Source organism: Microtus oregoni, unplaced genomic scaffold, assembly GCF_018167655.1.
Source record: "Microtus oregoni isolate MIOR12 unplaced genomic scaffold, Mior012 000015F_ref0000493, whole genome shotgun sequence".
NCBI lineage: Eukaryota > Metazoa > Chordata > Mammalia > Rodentia > Cricetidae > Microtus > Microtus oregoni.
In genome coordinates this window covers 7,744,364-7,766,310 of record NW_024543074.1, presented here as the reverse complement: position 1 = coordinate 7,766,310, position 21,947 = coordinate 7,744,364, and positions in this window count along the sequence as shown.

Below are 21,947 nucleotides of genomic sequence, written 5' to 3'. Positions count from 1 at the left end.
ACAGTGTTGGAGGATGCCTCTTGGTCGTCCCAGCCGCCTAGAACCAAAATAACCACACATTAACTATATTAATTAAAACACTGCTTGGCCCATTAGCTCTAGCTTCTTATTGGCTAGCTCTTATATTAATTTAACCCATTTCTCCTAATCTGTATATTGCCATGTGGCAGTGGCTTACCGGCAAAGATTCCCAGCATCTGTCTCCAGCGGCTCCATGGCTTCTCCCTGATTCAAGCTCCTTTCTCTCAGCATTTGTTTAGTTTTTGCTGCCTACCTAAGTTCTGCCCTATCAACAGGCCCAGGCAGTTTCTTTATTCATTAATGGTAAAAGCAACACATAAACAGAAGGACCTTCCATACCAGCATAGGAAATGCTGCCAACAGTGGGCTACATCCTCCTACATCAGGTAAGTCAATTAAGACACCATCACTCATAGAGATGTCCCTAGATCAACCTGATAGAGACAATCTCACAGCTGGGACTCTTTTCAGGTGACTCTAGGCTGTGTCAAGTTGAGAACTAATGCTAAGTAGGACTGTGGTGCCGATTATTTATAAAATTTGGTATTCTACTTTATGATTGTGGTTTGTTTTAACATTAGTTTTGAAAATATTTAATCGAATTTATTTAACATGAATTTCCAACCCCTAAAGCTTTGGGCCTGCATATGGTACTTAAAATGGTTTCCATGAAAGGAGGTGGGAAATAAAAATATGAAGAATAACAGACATCCAAGTTATAGCTTTGCTATTTTCAGTGTGGTCACAGGGAACATTGGTATTACGTGGGAATGTGTTGGAAGTACAGTTTCATCTATGCCACAAAGAGTGATCAGAATCTTTATTTTCATAAGATTTGTGGAGCATTTGTATTCACATTAACATTTAAGCATCACTGGTATAAGAGATTTCATTTACAAATGTGTCAATTATACTTTGAGATGTCTTGCCACATGGGAAGAATACTTTGGTATATTCTTTCTTACTAATTGGAAAACATATTTTCTCTGCCAGAGAGACAGGAAATTAAAAAAAAATCTATGAAGTAAAAACATCTAAATTTGGCAAGCATAGAACATTATCATAAAGGATAAAATATAATAATAAGCAAGATGGGAATGTGATGATAACTGAAAAATTACTAGTAGAAGCAAGAGCACAATATTCATGAAAATGTTTGCTCTGAGATATTTACATATCAATGATATAAAAACTCAGACTGAGCAGTGAAGACAGAGCTAAGCACACAATACCACAACTGATTTAGAGGAAGATTTTTTTGTCAAATAAAAACCATGGTATACAGAAGCCAGATGAAAGGATAAATAAGTCTGAATCTATTAAATATATATCACAACACTGAAGGTAATTGTGTAGTTTTACTTAAGAATTCTGCCAAAAACTAGTAACAAATTGTTAGGTATAGACATGACTGAGGCCAAACTAAATTAATTTATGTTAAAACAGTTATTCTAATTATTTTTGCTTATAAATTAATAGCATTAAGTTCTGTAATAATCAAAACCATCAACTGAGAGCAAAAATCAGCTGAGCAATAACAAAGAAAATTGCATTTCTTTGGGGCTAATTATGATTACAGTGTGGGAAACAGATTTAAGCAGACTTGAAAATATGCTCTGATGTTTTTCAAAATGGCAGCTATATGTATATTTTTAAATGATGGGGAATTTGGAAACCACGCTATTTTTTTAACTAGGAATTTTAAATTAGTACTGGCAAAAAGTCACAATTTCTAAAGAGTATGGAGCTGGATAGTTTAGAGTAGGGAGTCCTTTGGATAGAAGCAGCAGTCAGCAAACTATGTTTGTCCTCCAAGCTGTAGTTTGGCTCAGCTCTAGGATCAGCTCATAGGTGTAGAATGGGGCTGAGGGTCATTTTTATAGACCAGTTGGAAGGCTCAGCTGCTCAGATGTTTGATTTAGTGGAGATTTCCTTCCAATTGTAGTGGTATTTCATTTGTGTTTCTTGGATGTGGGAGTCTCCTCTGTATGCTTTGATTATCATTAATGAATAAAGAAACTGCTTTGGCCTGTTGATAGGGCAGAATTTAGGTAGGCTGGGAGGACTGGACTGAATGCTGGGAGGAATGAAAGGCGGAGTCAGGAGATGCCATGGATAAGTCACCAGAGATAGATGTGCTGAAACTTTGCTGGTAGGCCACGACCTTGTAGTGATATACAGATTAATAGAAATGGGTTAAATTAAGATGTAAGAGTTAGCCAATAAGAAGCTAGAGCTAATGGGCTAAGCAGTGATTTAAATAATTCCAGAATGAGAGAGGATTTAATATTTTAATTACTTGTTTTATTTTAGATAAATTTCTCTATCTTGTTGTCATGTTCAGCTTAAATGTTTAGTACTTCCTTTGGTTTCTTTCTCTCTAGAGGATGAGAAAGGGGTATGGAGGAGGGATCACACAACAGTATAGTAGATTTCCATTAATGGAAGATTTGTTCCTTCTGGTCAAGAGAATGGAATCTCTTTGGCCTGAGTGAAGACATAACATCCCAAGATACCAAAAAACAAATGAACTAATATGCTGGGCTTGTCAATCATCTGACCAAGGGACCAACTCTCAGTAAGGCAGCACCATCCCTAGGCAAGTGGTCTCATCTTAGGACATGGTGAAAAAATAAGGGAGAATAATAAACCTTTAATGAGATAATATACTTTCTTTTCTAGAATTCATCTTTCTAGCCAAGACTCTATGAGCTGCTTTGCCATGAAGTTTGGCTGGGTTTATCCATCTTTCTGAGTCAGAACTATGTTTTATTTCTTGTTTCTTTCTTTCTGATGTTGCCCAGAGCATAAGTATGCTTTTCATGTTTTTTGATTTTTTTTTACTCCTCCCAAACTCCCTTTTGTGCCACGTGGCTGTCTGATGGCCATGTGGCAGACCTCTTTGCTGCCTTAACTCAAATGACAAAATGACATGGCTTTTCTTTCTTTCTTTCCTTCCTTCTCCCTTTCTTTCTTTACTTACTTATTTAATTTTAATTTTAATTATTTTTTTTGAGACAGAGTTTCTCTGTGTTACAGTCCTAGCTGTCCTAGAACTCACTCTGTAGACCAGGCTGGCCTCGAACTCACAGAGACCTGCCTGCCTCTGCCTCCTGAGTTCTGGAATTAAAGGCTTGTGCCACCCCCACCTGGCTGACATGGTTTTTTCATTCCCCCTTTCTGGACAGCTGCTGAGATTCATAGCTTGCCTGTATAGGGAGTTTCTTCCTTTTTAAATGCTAATAATTTACCCCTGGACCCAGCAATACCACTCTTGGGGATATACCTGAAAGACCCTCAGAGTGGTCTTTCCCTCAGGAAGAGACCCCTAACCCAAGGAACAGTCGACACCACTGGCTGCAATTAGCAAGAGGTTTATTGGGTGGGCACAGGTACCTGTGGGCGGCAAAGTCCTTTCGGAGGACTTGCGCACCTGCAGGCTGGGAGAAGGTCTTTTTATAGGAAAAGGGTGGCAAAAGCAGGCATACAGAAGCAATGCATGGTTACAGGGATCTCATTGGTCAGTTCGAATGAAGCGATGGGTTCATTTAGGGGACAAGTTCCCCGGAGACATGAAGGTCTGATAATAATAACAGACTTGGCCCTATCTAGGGTACATGTAATTTTTCCCAGAACTGTTCGTACTCCTCCTAGGCCTGGTATCTGACCACAGATATCCTGTTTGACCACCTAGGAGTACTGACTTTACCTTGAACTTACATTTATTTGTGTGAAGGCTTTGCAAAATGGCATTACAGCAGCTAAGCTGGGGTCTTTCAATACTCAAGAGAGTCCTTATCATACAACAAAAGGATATGCTCTACTATGTTCATAGCAGCATTGTTTGTAATAGCCAGAACCTGGAAACAACCTGAATGCCCTTCAATGGAAGAATGGATGAAGAAAGTATGGAATATATACATATTAGAGTACTACTCAGCAGTAAAAAACAAGGACTTCATGAATTTTGCATACAAATGGATGGAAATAGAAAACACTATCCTGAGTGAGGTAAGCCATACCCAAAAAGAGGAACGTGGGATGTACTCACTCATATTTGGTTTCTCGCCATAAACAAAGGTCATTGAGCCTATAATTAGTGATCCTAGAGAAGCTAAATAAGGAGAACACCCCCAAAAAAACATATAGACATCCTCCTGAATATTAACCTTCATCAGACGATGAAAGGAGACAGAGACAGAGACCCACATTGGAGCACCGGACAGAAATCTCAAGGTCCAAATCAGGAGCAGAAGGAGAGAGAGCATGAGCAAGGAATTCAGGACCGCGAGGGGTGCACCCACACACTGAGACAATGGGGATGTTCTATCGGGAACTCACCAAGGCCAGTTGGCTTGGATCTGAAAAAGCCTGGGATAAAACTGGACTCGCTGAACATAGCGGACAATGAGGACTACTGAGAACTCAAGAACAATGGCATTGGGTTTTTGATCCTACTGCATGTACTGGCTTTGTGGGAGCCTAGGCAGTTTGGATGCTCACCTTACTAGACCTGGATGGAGGTGGGTGGTCCTTGGACTTCCCACAGGGCAGGGGAACATGATTGCTCTTTGGGCTGATGAGGGAGGGGGACTTGATTAGGGGATGGGGAGGGAAATGGGAGGCAGTGGCGGGGAAGAGACAGAAATCTTTAATAAATAAATAAATTAAAAAAAAGAAATTCATATTCTCTATTATCATGAATTTGAAATAAATAAATAAATGCTAATAAAACAGTTCTCTTTGAATAAACTTTGGCTCTGCTTGATTTTCAAACTTCCTCTGCCTTTTAGTTCTTCAAACCATTCTTGCCTATCAGACCATATTGTGTATGTGGTTCATACGCATAAGATTTTGAGAATGTGTGTACATGTATGTACATATATAAGCAGAAGACGGTGTACTGAGCCTTATTTCCTTCTAATTCCCTTGAAAAGGAGGCCCCCCCCCCGAACTGGAAGCTTACCAGTTTGGTTATGTTGTCTGGAAATCGAGCACCCAGGATCTGTCTGCATGTTACTATCTGTTATGGTTGGGGTTATAGGCATTTCCAGTCAAGCCCAGCTTTTTTTTATTCAAACATTTTATTTTATTTTTTTGCTTTATAAATAATACCATTCAAAATTTCCACCTCCTCTCATTTCCATCCCACTGCCCCCCTCCCCCTCCCCCTCCAGTCCTAAGAGAGGACAGGGTACCCTGCCCTTTGGGAAGTCCAAGGCCCTCCCCCCTCCATCCAGGCCTAGGAAGGTGTGCATTCCAACAGACTAAGATCTCAAAAAGCTAGTACATGCAGTAGGATCAAAACCCAGTGACATTATCATTAGCTTCTCAGTCAGCCCCCATTGTCAGTCATATTCAGAGAATCTGGTTTGATCACATGCTTGTTCAGTCCTAGTCCTGCTGTCCTTGGTGATCTCCCATTAGATCAGTCCCACCGTCTCAGTGGGTGGATGAACCCCTCGTGGTCTTGACTTCCTTGCTCTTCTCCCTCTTTCTGCTCTTCAACTGGACCTTGGGAGCTCAGTCCAGTGCTCCATTATGGGTCTCTGTCTCTATCTCCATCCATTGGCAGACGAAGGTTCTATGGTGATATTCGAGATATTCATCAGTGTGGCTATGGGACAAGGCCAGTTCAGGCACCCTATTCTCTACTGCCCAAGGTGTCCAAGGGGGTGTCCCCAGCTGAGCCCAGCTTTTTACATGGGTGCTGGGGATTTGAATTCAGGTCCTCATATATGCACAAGTACTCTTACCCAATGTGCCTGTGTGGGGTCCCTTTTTTCCTCAAGATATGTTGGCTACCAGTCCATATGGACAAAGGGGCAGACACTGCTTTGTATGCAACCTGTGAACGTGACAGAAATAGCCTTCTGGGAGACTGATTCAGTGAGACAGCTTTACTCCAGTGTAAAGGAGATAGATAGGATTGGGAACAGTAGCTGGGGAATCACCTAGATTGCATTAAACAGCATGCTCCTAGTATAAGCTTCCTAGTGCTCGTCTTAGTTATCATCTGTGGAAGCATGCTCCCCTATTGGAACGCTCCTAGCACAATGTCTAATGACCATATGGGCAGCAGTGGGGAAGCATCTGCAGAGAACTGTGTCAAGGGTCATATTAGAAATAAATCAGGCATCTGGACCTAGAGGCAATCTCCAAATAAGGTCAGGTAGTAAACAGGCTGCCTTCTGCCAGGGAGAATGAGTCCTTTATGTTGCTGAGCTCAGAGGGAGCTGCCAGGCTGTATGGTAGTCTGCAACCTCTGACCAGCAGGGCCTCCCAGCAACCCTGCATTGAATTTCTAGTCCTTATCTATGATACTTCTGGACATCTCCATTGTTGCTACCTTTGTCCAAGCTCCAGTCTCTCCCCTGGTTTAATGAAGTATCCTTCAACTAATGCATGCCCATTTTCTATGAAAGTTAAATGTTAGCACAGCAGCCAGACAACTTCTTCTACCTATTTAGACTATTTTTCCCAATGTCTTCTATTCTCATGACCTTAAAATCGAAACGTTGGCACAGTCATTCATGTTGATTTTCTTCTAGATTGTACAAATAGGAGTATGATACCATGGTGACTAGTCACATTGCTTCAGTTTCATTCCAAAGTCTTTGATTTAGCAGAAATTCCAACCTGATGTTGCCATTGCCTTACCTGCCATTGTCAGTCTTACACCTCATGCTTTGCTGTCTTGTATCTATGGTACCATGAGATCCAGCCCATCCACTCTTCAGCATCGCTGGCTTATCTTTGGAGACATACTCCATTTGGTGACTCAGCTTACTGCTGGAGTTATAGAAAGTACACTTTCTTCCCAATTCTGCTACACATAATTATTAGCCAGTAATTTATTCCTTTAGTGGATTACTTTTTAACCAGAGTTTGTTTCCAGATAGATTTTCATCTGCCTAAAGTAGGACTTGCCTTTCTGGCTCTCAGTCAATGAGCATTAGAGAAACATAGACCTGTTTGAATATGATTATGAGCAAATTGCATTACAGTGTAATTTTACTGAGTCACAGGCACCATCCAATTTCCATTCAAAGCCCACAATGTTGTTTGTTTCAACCTTTCCAATTATCTCTATTGTGAATCATCCATGTGTACATTAGAGAATTGATTTTGCTACAAAAATAGTCTTTCAAGAGTGACATAGACAGTGGCAATCTCTCATATTCTGCTCTCTAGGAGAAACTATTTTCTATGCCTTGTATTGAGATAATACATAGATAATATAGATAATATACTCTGCATTTTCTACATAAAAGATATCTTATTCAGTATTAACTTCCGTGTAGGTGCTACACGCTGAACATACTTCAGAACAGGAGCTATTTTTAGGGTACCACCAGTTATCTGTGGCTTTTGACTGATACGGGGGTTAAGTGGGGCCCCTGGGGGTTTCAAATTCTTGTGTCCCATATGTGGAGCATTGCAAACAAAGCAAGAAACTTTCTTAAGGAAAGGAGGAGCAGATGGAAAGAAAAAGACAGTTCAGTATCTTAGAATACTCCCAGTGTTCAAAGAGTTTTGCCTCATTTGCATAACATGGACTTTTTCTCATGCATGCTTTGTCTGTTACATGTGGTTCTACATGTAAGTTCATTTGTGATATGTCTCATTAACATCTTGACTCTCTAGTGAGGGAGAACCTTTATGCCTGTGCTATCGGATAGATTAATTTGCTTCCTGACTGGAGAAGGTAGAGAGGGTGGGGTTTGAGGAAGGGGTGTCCCAGGGTGTTTTTCAAATGCTAATCTGAAGGCTTTGTGCAATGCTTTCCATACATCACTCTCCATCCTTTTGGTCTCCATGTCAATCGTGCTATTTAGACAAAGGCAGCATTCTTTCAGGGAAAACTGCATTATATCATCAGGTTCAATGGCTGGATGAGAAGAGCACGGATCATTCCAGACTTGGATTCACTCTTCTGATGGGGAAGCTTTGGGCAGTGAATGACCTGTACAGTAGTTCATGGTATCTGTAGAAAGGCACTTACCTCTGCCGCCAAGGAACTCACCACTGTTGATATTTTTCATTTATTCTTTGTAGCTAGAGAAAGGACCAGAATTCATGGAAAATTCCTGGTAAATACTTATTGAGAATGAAGAGCCCAACTTAGAAATATACCATAGTGTAGAAATGAATGCATGTGTTTTCAACAACGTTTTTTTTTTTTTTTTTTTTTTTTCTGGCTGGTGGGCTTAGGGGGAATCTAAAATAGAAGGAAAACAGAAAGTTGAGTGTGTGTTGGGGAGAAGTATCCAAGTATTCTTGCTCTATGAATCAAATTGCAAAATTATTTTTCAAATATTGACATAGTATATAATTGTATAATTTCAGTGAAGATTTTGTTAGCTCTCTGATTACCTTCAGACATATATATATATATATATTTCCTTACATATGATAGCATTTTTTGAAATATGAATGATAAATCAGGCTTTAATTTCTGACATCTATTTAGCTGCTTTGTGTGTATCTTTGTGGAGGAGCAGTTAATCTTGTTAGGAGGTAGGACAGACCATCTATTTGAGTTTTACTGTATTCTTAAAACACTCCATTCCCCCAATGCAGGACGAATCCTTGTTTGTCAATTATGTGCGAAGAGATGTCATTGCAACCAAGTCAGTGTCTCAGAAGAGAAATCAACTCCTTATTCTTTCAAACACTTCCATCTAGTGAGAATAAGGACAGGTTTCTGAGTAGCTTTATCAGTTATTTATCATCCTTCTTTTCAAAATTGAAACACAACAGTAACTTTGCCAGAATATCAACGACGTCCTAGTGGACACAGCACGTATTCAACCCAGCTTGTTTCTAATAAGATTCGTGGCAACCATGAAAATGCTGCTTGCTGTAATTGAAAGAGCATCTACTTCTGTGATTTAACACCTAGTGGGTAAATTTGTACCAAGGCAACACTTTTAAAAAATATTTTTACTTTATTTATTTATTTATTTATTTTATTTATTTATTATGTGTGTGTGTGCGCACGTGCATATGTGTATGTGTTCACATGCATGTCTGTCATGGCCAATGTTTGGTGGCCAGAGGATAACTTGTGGGGGTCCATTGTCTTCTTCCACTATATAGGTCTTATGGATTATATTCAGAACATTTGACTTAGTAGCAAATACTTTTGCCTAGCAAATGAACCATATTACCACCCATGAGGCAAAACTTTATACCCACAAATAACTGAGTTAGGCAAGGATAAGTCAGTACTCTTCCTAGGGGATACACGCTGTCTCTACCAATGAACAATTTTAGCTTAAAAATCTTTCTAAATATATTCATTAGAGAACTATTTTACATAAATGTTTCTACCCAAACACATCTGTCTCTGTGGCATCAGACTTGTATCATGGGCTGGGTTTTCCAGGGCATCCCTGGAAATATGTGGTAATACCTGTGTAGATCTATTTCCATTCTGGTGTCTGCTTGTTGGACACCTAGCATAAGAACCAATAGCTGGGCGGTGGTGGCGCACGCCTTTAATCCCAGCACTCGGGAGGCAGAGGCAGGCGGATCTCTGTGAGTTCGAGACCAGCCTGGTCTACAGAGCTAGTTCCAGGACAGGCTCCAAAGACACAGAGAAACCCTGTCTCGAAAAACCAAAAGAAAAAAAAAAAAAAAGAACCAATAATGACATTTTGTTAGTGGCACATTCCAAGAATTATTATAAAAAATTATGCCCTGGTGCCAATTACCTCAAATAGAGCAGTGTTGGTAACACTCCTAGTGAGACTGACCTTTTCATAGTTTAACCTCATTTCTTTTTGTTCCACCCCCAAGTCATCGATGCACTCTGGAAAGCCCCATCTGCCACATCTGTGTGCTGAGACCTCTAGCCATTGATCCATGTATCATGCTCTAAACTAATCTTCCTATGATGTGAACTCCTTAACTCTAAACCATCACAAACTCTTAATCTTGTCTATGACTCCAACTTCAAGTGCAGCCTGAAGTTAGCCCCAGGGCCCATGGAATCTTTACTCAGTGATAACAGCTGTCAATGGGGGATTTAATTTGATCTTTTAAATTGGAAAACTTCACCAACATCTTTACCATAGTCTAAAGGGATTACTATGTTCTCAGCACCATGCTGATTGTTAAGCATGCCTTATCTCTATCAATTCTTACCGTGGTCCTATCAGGTAAATATGATCACTGCCTTATTTTACAGATAATTCGAAAGCTACTATTTATCAGAGGTCTCACAATGGATGGTGGGACCAAGAAAAATAATATTGCAAGTTCTGCTCTTGCTTTAAATTTTGTAACTTTTTTTCTTCATAATTCAAAGCTTTGTGTCCTTGAGTAATTCATTCAATTGTGGAAAGCCTGAGTATTTCACATCTATAAGAATTTATATCCTTGATTTCTATAGTTTTGTCGTGTTACATATTATATTCTTTAGTTTGTACTATAATACTACAAGGTAGGCATTTCCTTTGTATTATTGACTGCAGTATAACAAGTTTGACTGTGTCATATAATGTCGCAGTTCTCTCAGTTGGTGCATTAAGAGAGTTTTGACAAGGACAAGGCATAGGGTTATACTCAATGAAGTAATGAGACTGGATCTTGATTACTGATCTTTTAACCGCATCATGACAAATCTGTGGCACTTGTGATGCTGCTGTCCCATAATGTATGTCTTGTAGGCAGCAGCAACTGACTAAGTTTGAAGCTCAAAATGAAACTGATAGGAAGTCCCTGTAATGACTCATATTGTCTTTTGAGGAAAGAAACAGTAAAAGTCATTGATTATTTCCTTCTGATGGAATGGAAGCATCTTTGCATTATTCAAGTCCTTAAAGAACATGGTATCGGTTATTTTGTAGTCAAGGTCATTCCATTTCTCTCTCAAATTAGAGGTTTCCTGTCCTGGTTGTCATGACCAGGTACAATTCAGGACCACTAGACCATTGTTCTATAAATCATTTCCTGACTGAGCTTTCCCTTGGCCCCTCTCACCTCACTTGTATTCTTTCTCTCTCATTTTCCTTTCCTGTTTCTCTGTCTCTCTCAACAGCATAATTAACACATCTTGCATTTGGAAATGAAATCCTGCAGAGAGCACTATTATACTGCAAATAATGAATGCACCCAGACTGCAGTAAAGTTGCTATGTGGAGTCTGTAATTTAATGCTCTACACATCTGCAATGGATAAGTTAGAAGGAATGGTTGTTGAGCTTGCTCCACGATTCCTACCGCCAGGGTGAGTGCTGATGAAATCAGTTGTTTAATGCATCCCAGCTTCATCTCACTGCAATAATGAGTGTAGACATTAGAAGGGTGTCCACCATCTTCCAGAATGCAAAGGGATACATTTCCACAGAGTTCCAGAGATCTGTTTATACACAGTACCTGCTGAGTTCAAACAACTCAGGGATGCTGTGATTATTAAGGTATATAAAAGGAAATTAGAAATGTGCTTTCTTCAGAAAATTCATCCAAAAGAAATGGGCCAAGTGTGTATTTGTGTAAAAACTGGGTCAAGTTAATCATGTAATCTCAATTATTTTACAAAATTCTTTTTACTACATAATTTTCTGAGTCAACATAAAATTTACCTTTCTCATGAATTTTTAAAGATATAAGAATCAAAATGATTTCTATAATCATTATATTTTACTCCTTGTGTCTAGAAATCCATGTTCCTAAAAAAATACAAAATGAAAAAGAATTAAATCAACAGAAATAACAAAAATCCATCCAAGCCTCTATCAGTAATGTATTAGAGCCTAGTAATTATGGTTGGATTTCTTTAAGATGACCAGAGTAATGCGAACACTACCAGAAACACTGTCCATAGAAGATGGGTATATCTGTCTCTGCATGTCTTTAGGAACCCCATGGCCTCTTCATATGGTCCAAAACAGCGCAAGGTAGACATTCTTCCTTATCAATATTCTCAATATAACTTTATAAGCAGAGGGATGAAAGAGAGAAAGAAACCTTCAGTTTTCAGCTCACACATAATACATTATTTTTCTTCTTGGCGCAAACAAATGGAATTGATTTAAAATGAAAAATAATGAAACTGTTTCACAACTGATTAGAAAGAAGTCTATGTGGCACACATGCACAAGCAATTGGTCTTTTACTAATTGTCGGCCATGTGGTTCAATGTGTGGCTGTAGAATTTACCACACCCACTGATTCGACTCCTAAAATCCTCCTCTAATTAATTTTATTTTTTCAATCCAAGTGAGTTTTTCAGATAGCAGTTAGCCACGAAGTACTTATATAGTTATTTGTTTTATTTCATACCTCCATCTAATCCATCTTGTCTTCTTAAAAAAAGAAGGAATAATAAATACAGCTAATTTTGTCAAATCAATAGTAGCACACATGTATGTGCACACAGATACAGAGTAATGTTTTAGCAATGAATTTCATACACGAATATGGCAAAATAAAAAGCAAAAATAAGTAAAACAAAAAAGTGATCATCTAATTGGTGAATAAATAATCAGGCATTGTGACAATACAGTTGCCAGAGAAAATGGAAAGCATTGCTCTATTTATAATATGAAAATTTTATAGTATCTGAAGAAATGCTCCCAAAAAAGGCATCTCCAAGATACTTTCAGCTTGTATATTTCACAATAGTAGACCTAGACAGCGTTATAAAAGATCACATATTGAATATAGGACATAATAAAACAAATTAAATTTATCTTCATGTTATGTGGCTGATACCATTCATACACAACCACATCTTTGAAAGTCTTTGAAGCAACAGGTGCTTTGTTCTTCCATTCTTCCACCTAGCCATCATACGCGGCTTCACTATTCAGTGTGTGTTTGTGTGATGCTCAACTCTAAATGTCAACATATTTTTTATAAAAAGGATTTATTTTTATATTTATAAGTCTTTGCCTACATGTATGTATTGTACCACATGTGTGTCTATTGCCTGCAGAGGCCAAAGAGGGCATCAGATTCCCTAAAACCTGGGTGATGATGGTTGTGATCTTCAATGTGTATATTGAGATAACATGGGTTCTCTTCAAGAGCAACAAGTATCCTTAACTACTGAAGAATCTCTTCAGTCCCTCTTATTGTCAACTTGATACAACCTAGATTGACCTAGGACGTGAATTGCAGTGAGAAATTGTGTACTTTGAGTTGGCCTATGGGTGTGTCTGTGGGGGACTGTCTCAATTCAGTTAATTGATGTGGGAAGACCTAGCTCACTGTAGGTGGTATCAGTCCCTAGGCAAGAGATTCTGAACTCTCTGAGAGTGGAGAAATCATGAACAAGCAAGTACACATACAATCATTTCTCTCTGCCCTTGGGCGTGATGTGAATAGCTGTCTTGAGTTTCTGTCTTGGCTATCCTGCAGTGATGGACTGGAATTGTAAGCCAAATAAGCCATTTTTCTCCTAAGTTGTTTTGCGTAAGAGCATTTCATCACAGGATCAGACATGAAGTCAGACAGTTTGTGTCCTTTCGTCTATCTGCTTGTTTTGAGACATAGTAGACTTATCTCAAACACAGAGGTTCCCTGCCTCTGCCTCTCAAGGGTGTTATTAAAGGCATGTGCCACCACACATGGCATCAGTTTTCATTCTTAAATATGAATTATACTGCAAGAACATAGTACTTTCTGTAGTACCTTTCACAGAGGTCACCTCCGCTGTTGACACCCTTGGTTGAATGTACTAATGCTCTCCTCCTTACCACAGGGACCACCGTCATTGGCACACTTGGTCAAATAGACTAATATTCCCTTCTTTTTTAACCAAGGCAACAGACTTCCCCACCCCTGAGAGGTAGCATGAAAATAATATCAAGTAGGTATCAATGTGTTATCCCATGTTCAGACCTTCTCATGACCTTGTTCAGACAAGAGGATGTGAATTTAGTGTTTGAAGAGTGTGAGGCTCTTATTTTTCTTTCTTGCTTTTCTTCTACAGCATCTTTTGGCTTATGCTTGGCATGCTTCATGATGCACCTGTGTAGAATATGGTCAAATTAATAGGAAAGGTGAAACGTGAGCATAATTAGGGAGAAGAGGGAAAACCGTTTAAAACATTTTCAAATTATGAGCCTCAGAATCTCACTCTCTAATTCAAAGCAAGAGCCTGTAGATGACAGTGTGAAAATGCCTGCTCACATTGTGTCTGATGGCTGTGTGAACCTGTCTGCTCACACTGTCTCTGATAGTCGTGTGACCATGTCTGCTCACACTGTCACTGATGCCTGTGTGAACGTGTCTGCTTACACTGTCACTGATGCTGGTGTGAACATTTTTGCACACACTCTCTCTGATGCCAGTGTGAACATGTCTGCTCACACTGTGATGGCGCTGTGAATATGTCTGCTCACACTGTCTCTAATGCCATTGCTCTTTTATTTGGGCAAATAGGAGATTAGGTTTTTAGTCTGAATGTCACAAGGGTGTGGCTAGTGTGCAGGCATAGCCTTAGTCTACATGACTACATAGGCTCAAAGCTCCACTATCTTTCCCATCTCTGAGGAATACCCTTTCTTCTGTAAGCATGACTTCTTAGAGTGAACTATTTTTTCTCCAAGTTCGTGTCTTTTTATTTTGTTGTGTAACACACAAAGTATAACCAGTGACCATGGGTGGGGAGGCGGTCTTCAGAGAGTCTATTATATGAGAGACTTTTCAAAGAAAAGTATATCATTTTCAGAAAAGTAGATGTCAATAGAGACAAATTTTTAAGCAAATTAAGTAAATCATACAAAGACATGAGGCAGGTTTTCACTCTTCGTGAGATCCTGTATTTTAGACAGATACTTAAAATCACACACACACACACACACACACACACACACACACGGCATGACGTAGATGCAAAGGCATTTCTGGAAAGAAAAGGAAACTAATGTATATGGAGGAGGAGAAATAGGGGAACAATGTATCTCTTACATTTAATACTTCCATGAAAGTGTCCTTGTGTAACCCAGTACACATTGCAATTAAAACTATATCGATGGCTTAAGAAAAGGACTTACATGGTTACTGGCACAAAGGACCACCTGAATCATTCATTTTGAATGAATTTCTGATCTGATTATTAGAGGAATATATTCACGTTTTACACTAATTTGAAGGACACCCCGTAAGAGTACATAATGAAACAAAACCTCTGATATCAAATATGTCCAATGATGCTTTTTAAAGCAAGGGCATTTGTTGTTTCAGCAACCATTCTGGATTCTCTTTGGAAATATTTCCCATAGGTCAGCAGGTATAAACATTGATCAACTAAGGGAACCCATACAAGTATATCCATAAGAAATTCATGCAAGACTTCAAATGTGTTGTGAAACAGTTATTCCAGTATGTATCATTTCTCTTCAGACAGACATCTGTCATGTTGTAATGACCAGAATTTACATGATGCCAGATATTTGAAAGAACAAGGGAATTTATCTCAGACTTGCATGTGAACAATATCACAGCAGTGTCTGCCCATCTGTAGAGAAGGCCTCAAGTCACATGAAATCCCCCTGGCTGGGAATGCATTCAGAAGAGCTCACATGAATAGACAGGAAGCAAGAGAATTGAATTTTACCTTAACCTGGTTGAGTAAAAACCATTTGTGTTAGAACTGTCACACTGCACAGTTTTAGATCGGATCTCCTGAAAGGGTGATTACACCAAGACCCAGAATGCCTCTCCTGAGCTGAATTTTCTAACGGGCCTGCAATCTGGCATTATACTGGTAATCTGTGACCAAGCTTACAACTTCTAAGAAACAAATCAAATTGTGCCTAACTCACAGTACATATACAATGAGAAAGAAATGCTTACTTTTGATATTAATATGATAAAATTCCTACACCAATGCAAGAACATATGCAAAACTTTAAAACACATGGAATTTGAAGTTAAACACAAAACATTCATGCTGAATTGCTTCATAAGTATAAAGTTGCAAGGCGAAAGTAATCTATATTGTGCCTGCTGTATTAGAAGCCAGTCACACATAGGACAGCTGCAGGTGGAGATGAAGAGGCATCTATGAGACTAGAAGGTAGTCTTAATCATTGGATTCTCTTCTGTCTTAAAACCTTTGGGATCGCCTCAAATTGCTGCTTCTTCTAGAGCTTTGGGAGGGGCCAAGACCCTCCACTCTGCTCCTCTCTGGTAAATAGAGAATATAAAACAAGTAGGTGCCCTCTACTGCATCATTTCATGGCGAGTAAGTTGGTCAATTGCTTTGAGTACTACATGTTGGGAGTCCTTTAATGACTTGGCAGCAAATCAAAGTCACAGGACAGGGAGTCACTGCAGGCAGTGTAGAAAATGAAAACACAGTAGTCCAGCTCTCAGGATTTTACACTCTTTGACCTTTTGTCTATGCCTTTTACTATGAGGTGCTTTGGATCTTCACTGCGGATTGACTTCAATCTGTGTGAAAATGTTCAACAAGGTGCGAACAGGCAGGCATAATGGCAAACAGAATGATTGGCATCTTCAGATGGTAGTGAATGTGTGCCTATTTGGGAGTTGGTGAGCGCAGGTTTAAGCTCAGGTCTTCCCTGCTCCCTTGGACTAACTGTCTTCATTTTCCAGTGCCAAGGCACTCTGCTGCTACAGTCCTCTTGTTGGTGGCTGTCCATCCACCCATCTCATCATAAACACTGTGCCTTTCTGGCTTTCTCTTCCAATTGCAGTCCTGGATAGTATCATTCAGTACTGCTCCTCAGTCTTATATCTCAAATGTTTTGGTCCTGGTTCTCACTGGGATGTCTTTAGTACCAGAGTGGCTTGCAAACTAGTAAGTTTTGAAAAGATAATCTGTGAATGAAGAGCTTAACTTTAAGAACCCCCATTTCCTCGACTTTGAAAGGGGTATAATAATGTTGATCTGAAATGATTTAACAGTTGATACGTTGAGAGTAGTAGCCTGGAGCTTGGCAGACTGGAAAGCACATGAAAAGTGGACCACATCTCATTATTTCTAAGATGCGATTTCCTCTCAGCCACTGGTTTTATCTTCTCTGAATTACAGATACAATTTTTAATTAAGAGAATGTCATAGATTAATAATCTGCATTTTCTCTTTTTAGCCATACATATGTAATTGGTGCACATTAGCTTTGATGAAATATGAAGGTTCCTTTTGGTCCCCATTGAGAATAGTTGGGTCTTTGATAGTTCTAAATTTTAACCTACATAGACAGATATGTAATGATGGTATTTAAGAAAAATTGTACTTAATAAAATAACTCTGAAGTAAAATTAGCCTAAAGTAATAACATAAATGTGGTCCTTCTATCAGTGTATCCACCTTCACCTTGACAGTGGTTCTTTGACCAAATTTTATATTTTCAGACATACTTATATCACAAAAAGCAAAGTAATTTGTACACAATACACAGTAAGTTATAAAGATAAAAATCCCTACTGCCCAAGATAGTAAGTATATACGAAAATACAAAAAATATCTTTAAAATTCATGAATATAAATACACACATATTTAAAACCTATTTTAAGAGCAATTATAAACAAAATTGAAATACCACCATAGTGGAGAAAATGACAAGCACCTCCTGGCAGTATGTTTTTGATGTGGGAATTCCCTCTATTGGCTGTGAGTATGTTTTATTACCTTTGGTTAATAAAGAAACTGTTTCAGTCAATGGCTTAGCAGAACAAAGCCAGGTGGAAAATCCAAACAAAGAGATAAAGAGATGTACTGGGAGGCTGCTTGTTTGTTCCCAGCTGCCTAGACTCGAAATAACCACCCAGAAACTATATTATTGAAATCACTGTTTGGCCAATGACTTAAGCATATTTCTGGCTTACTCTTATATCTTAAATTAACCAATTTCTATTAATTTATATTCATCATGAGGCTCGTGGCCTACTGAGAAAGTTCCAGTGCATCTTTCTCTGGAGGTGGCTACATGGTAGCTCTCTTAACTTCTTTTCTCCCAGCATTCCATTTAGTTTTCCCTGCTTAGCTCTGTTCTGCCCTGCTATTAGCTTAAAGCATTTTCTTTATCCATTAGCCCATAAAAACAACACATATACAGAAGAAATTTCCACGTCAGAGAGAAAGTAGGTGGAGTCAGAGAGGCACCATGTAGCTTTGAAAGGAGAAAGATGCCAGATCCTATCAGTAGGTCAAAACCTCCTGGTGATGCTTAGCTTAATAGAAACAGGTTAATTTAAGATATAAGAGCTAGCTAGAAAGACACCTAAGCCATTGGCTTAAACAGCTTCTTTAATAACCAATGGAAATAAAACATATTTATATCATACAGAGGGGAATCTCACATCATGTTTTGTAAATAAAAAATTGCATTTTTTATTTGTGTTATGTTTAAAAGGAGAAAATAAATTGTAGTTCTTGTGTAGATTTCAAAGTTGAAAGAATCAACATTATATGGCTAGCTGGCATTCCCAGAATATTAAAGGAGACATGAATTGTTTAGTTTGGAAATTACATGGGGGAAGTCATCAAATACAGAAAACTGGCATTTTAGCATTAGAAGAAACTAAGACTATTAAGGGAAGCTGGGGACTAAATGCAAGCCATAAAATATTATGTGCTTTTAAGTGGGCATGAATGACCTCAACAATACATCACAGCAATGACTTTTAATGTGGTAATTTGTACACAGTTTTTATATAGGCCAATAGCATCTCCCAAAATCACAATTCCACAGATGCACTTTTATGCAAATCAAACAAATATGGAAATTCAGCTAGGTACAAAGTAAATCTACAGTGGCAGTAATTGTTATGAGCCATCCATCCATTTGCATACTGTGACAGAGGTAGAAACTCTTTAATTTAAAACTATGATAAAATAAAAATGAGATATAATCATAATCATAAAGAAATAGCATGTATATGTAAAAACTGGAAAGCATTTCTGAGAGACTTCTAGAAAAAAAGTCAACTTAATCGACAACGCATTTGAAAATGATGGAAGCTTATGCATCAATCAGCACTTCTGAATGATTAGTATTTTTTTGACAAGCTATGAAGGTTAGCCTCAAATTTGCAATCCTTGTGACTTGGCTTTGCATGTGCTGGGATTATAGGCATGTGCCACTGCATCTGAATCCATTTTTATTTAAACTTAATTGATTGAAAATTAAAAATCAAAAAAATACATAGAAAAGCCACTTTCAAAGTGAAAGGTGAGAAAGTCCTTTGGGATTCCTACTTCACGAAAGAGTCTGCTAGACATTCTGCAGGACACAGAAGAAAGTGACTGACAAACTGCCAGTATAGGTGGAACTGTCTTTGATAGTTACTGCTTCATGAAAAAGTTTGCTCGATACTATAAGCCTGTAGGCTGAAGATGGATGCTCCAACATTACAAAAGAACTTTGGGTGACTGTTCAGGCAGCGAGATGTCTCTGTCAATTCTAGAATTTTCGAGTTGCTTACAATGTACTTTCTGTTTACTTAGGTAATATTATATCCTTCTAGAGTCTTTGATGGAGTTAAAGAATAGATGTTATAATTACAGTTTTCCTTAGTTATGATAAAAGACAAAGTAGATATAAATATTGTAACTATAATTCTTGCTTGATACCCATTTTGATATATGTAATTTTTTTATATTAAAGTTAAAATCTTCCATTTTATTTAGGCAGAAAAGGGGAGGTGATGTGGGATTCCCCTCTGTATGATGTGAATACTATTGGTTTGTAAAGAAGTTGCCTATTGCAGTGCAGAATAGGTCAAGGCAGGAATTCCAAGCAGATAGAGGAGGAGAGAGAGACAGAGTCAGGGTACACCATGTAGTCACTGCAGGAGATAGATGCACTGGAATCTTGCTGGTAAACCACAAGCCTCGTGGTAAAATTTATAATATTAGAAATGGGTTAATTTAAGTGTAAAAGCTAGCTAGAAATATGCTTAAGATATTGGCCAAACAGTATTGCAATTAATATAGTTTCTGTGTGATTATTTCAGGTCTGGGCAGCTGGGAAATAAACTAACAGTCTCCGACCACATCTAAGAAAGGATTTTATCATCAGAACTTCATAGCCTGATAAAATAAGTGAAAAAATAATCATAAATATTAAAACCATTCTACAGAAACTTACAGGAAAAATGACAGCATAGACAAAGTGGAGAAAATATGTCCCAAGTATTAACTGTAATGGTTGTCAAAATGGAGATTGCAGAACAAAGAAACTGGAAACTTTATGATACCTCATTATATGAAAATTGCCATGGGAACACTGACTCCAGTACATTCTGGGAAGACACTGAGAGCTCAGATAAGTCTGCATGGTTCTCAGTGGAAAGAGTGATGCAGATGATTAAGATGAGAGGTTGTCAGTGGTGGGGGTTGTGACAGGGGGATGTAAAGGAGAAGGCAATACAATTAAGGAAAAAATTGCCTAAAAGGAGAAATGTTTTCTAAATATTACATGAAAAGTGTTTAAGAAAAGTTTTATGCATAGAAACAAAACATTATTTAAAGTCTGTGTAGAAAGTAAAGATGAGATGAGAATACATGAAAACATTACTTAATTTTGTATAATATTTATTTATTTTTACTTATGTGTTTGGTGTATGGGTTTTCTATAAGCATGTGTGTTTGTGAAGCACCCATGTACAGTGTCCACCAAGGTCAGAAGAGGGTGTCAGCTCTTTTGAAACTGGAACTACAGAGGTTGTACCTGATGAGACATCTCTACTTATTTCAGAGATTAGCAATAATACAGAATGAAGTGTTGTCATGATTATTCCTATTACTTTTGCTTTATGTTATAACAGGGTCTGGCAAAGCACCACCCAATTTCTGTTTTTACAAGTCAAGTTTTATTAGACACACATCTATGTCTGTTTATTCAGTTATTTCAGCCAGATTTTTGCCCTTTGACTGAAGATAGAAGGTGTGTAATGGAAATTGTGCAACAGATAAAGCTTAATATATTTATTCTCTGTATGCCAAGATAATTCATAAACTTTGATGATTCCTGGTTTTAAACAGTGGTCTGAGAGCATTGGAGACATGGAACAGAGTTTAATTAAGGATGTCCTAGGTGTATCTAGGGAAAACAAGAGCAAAAATCAGGGTAGCCACTCGTTGTCTTTACATGATTCACAATGTGATAAATACTTCAGTAGTACTAGACAGAGAGAAACCACTCACAATATCTTTTCAGGTAACACATTTATTTTCATGCCTTAAATTTAGGCAGCTAGCCTTTTGTAGCACAGACCAGGAATATTTGAAAATATCCGCTAATCTTAAAACAATTCAGTCAGGGTTTGATTTTCAAATCAATATCATCTTTAAATTATGTGAAGAGAATGAGGCTTGGCAAGCTTAAGACAATTGGTTTCATTAAGAAACGAGATTTCTAAATACCTAATAAAAAGATATGGGGCTTTCTTAAGAAATTAATACTTCCAAGAGTGTGGAAGACAAAGATGGGAATGGAGATGCCTATAGTCCCTCTCTCTTTCTTTTCTTTTTCTGTTTTCATATATGTGGGTTTGATATGCATGTGAATGTTTATGCCTATTTGTACATGTGTGGGCTCATATTTGGTGGAGTATGTGTGCTTATGTGCGCTTACAAGTGAAGGCCAGAATTATTCTCAATTGTTTTTTTCACTTTATTCTTTGAAGCATGGTATCTCAGTCAAACCTAAAGCCCCTCATTATGCCTGGTAGCCAATTTGCTCTGTGGATGGAATTACAGGTAGGCTTCCATGCCCACCTTATATTTATGGGGATTCTGGGATCTCAGAATCTTCACACTGGCTTGGCAAATGCTCTAATAATTGAACAACCTTGCCATACTCAGTCTTTCTTTTCTTATAAGGACAGCTATCATACTGAGTGCAGGTTCTACCTTCAGGTACCATCATCACATTGGCCATTACAGTCATATAAACTTTGAGACACACACTTTAGTCCATGAATAATACCATTTG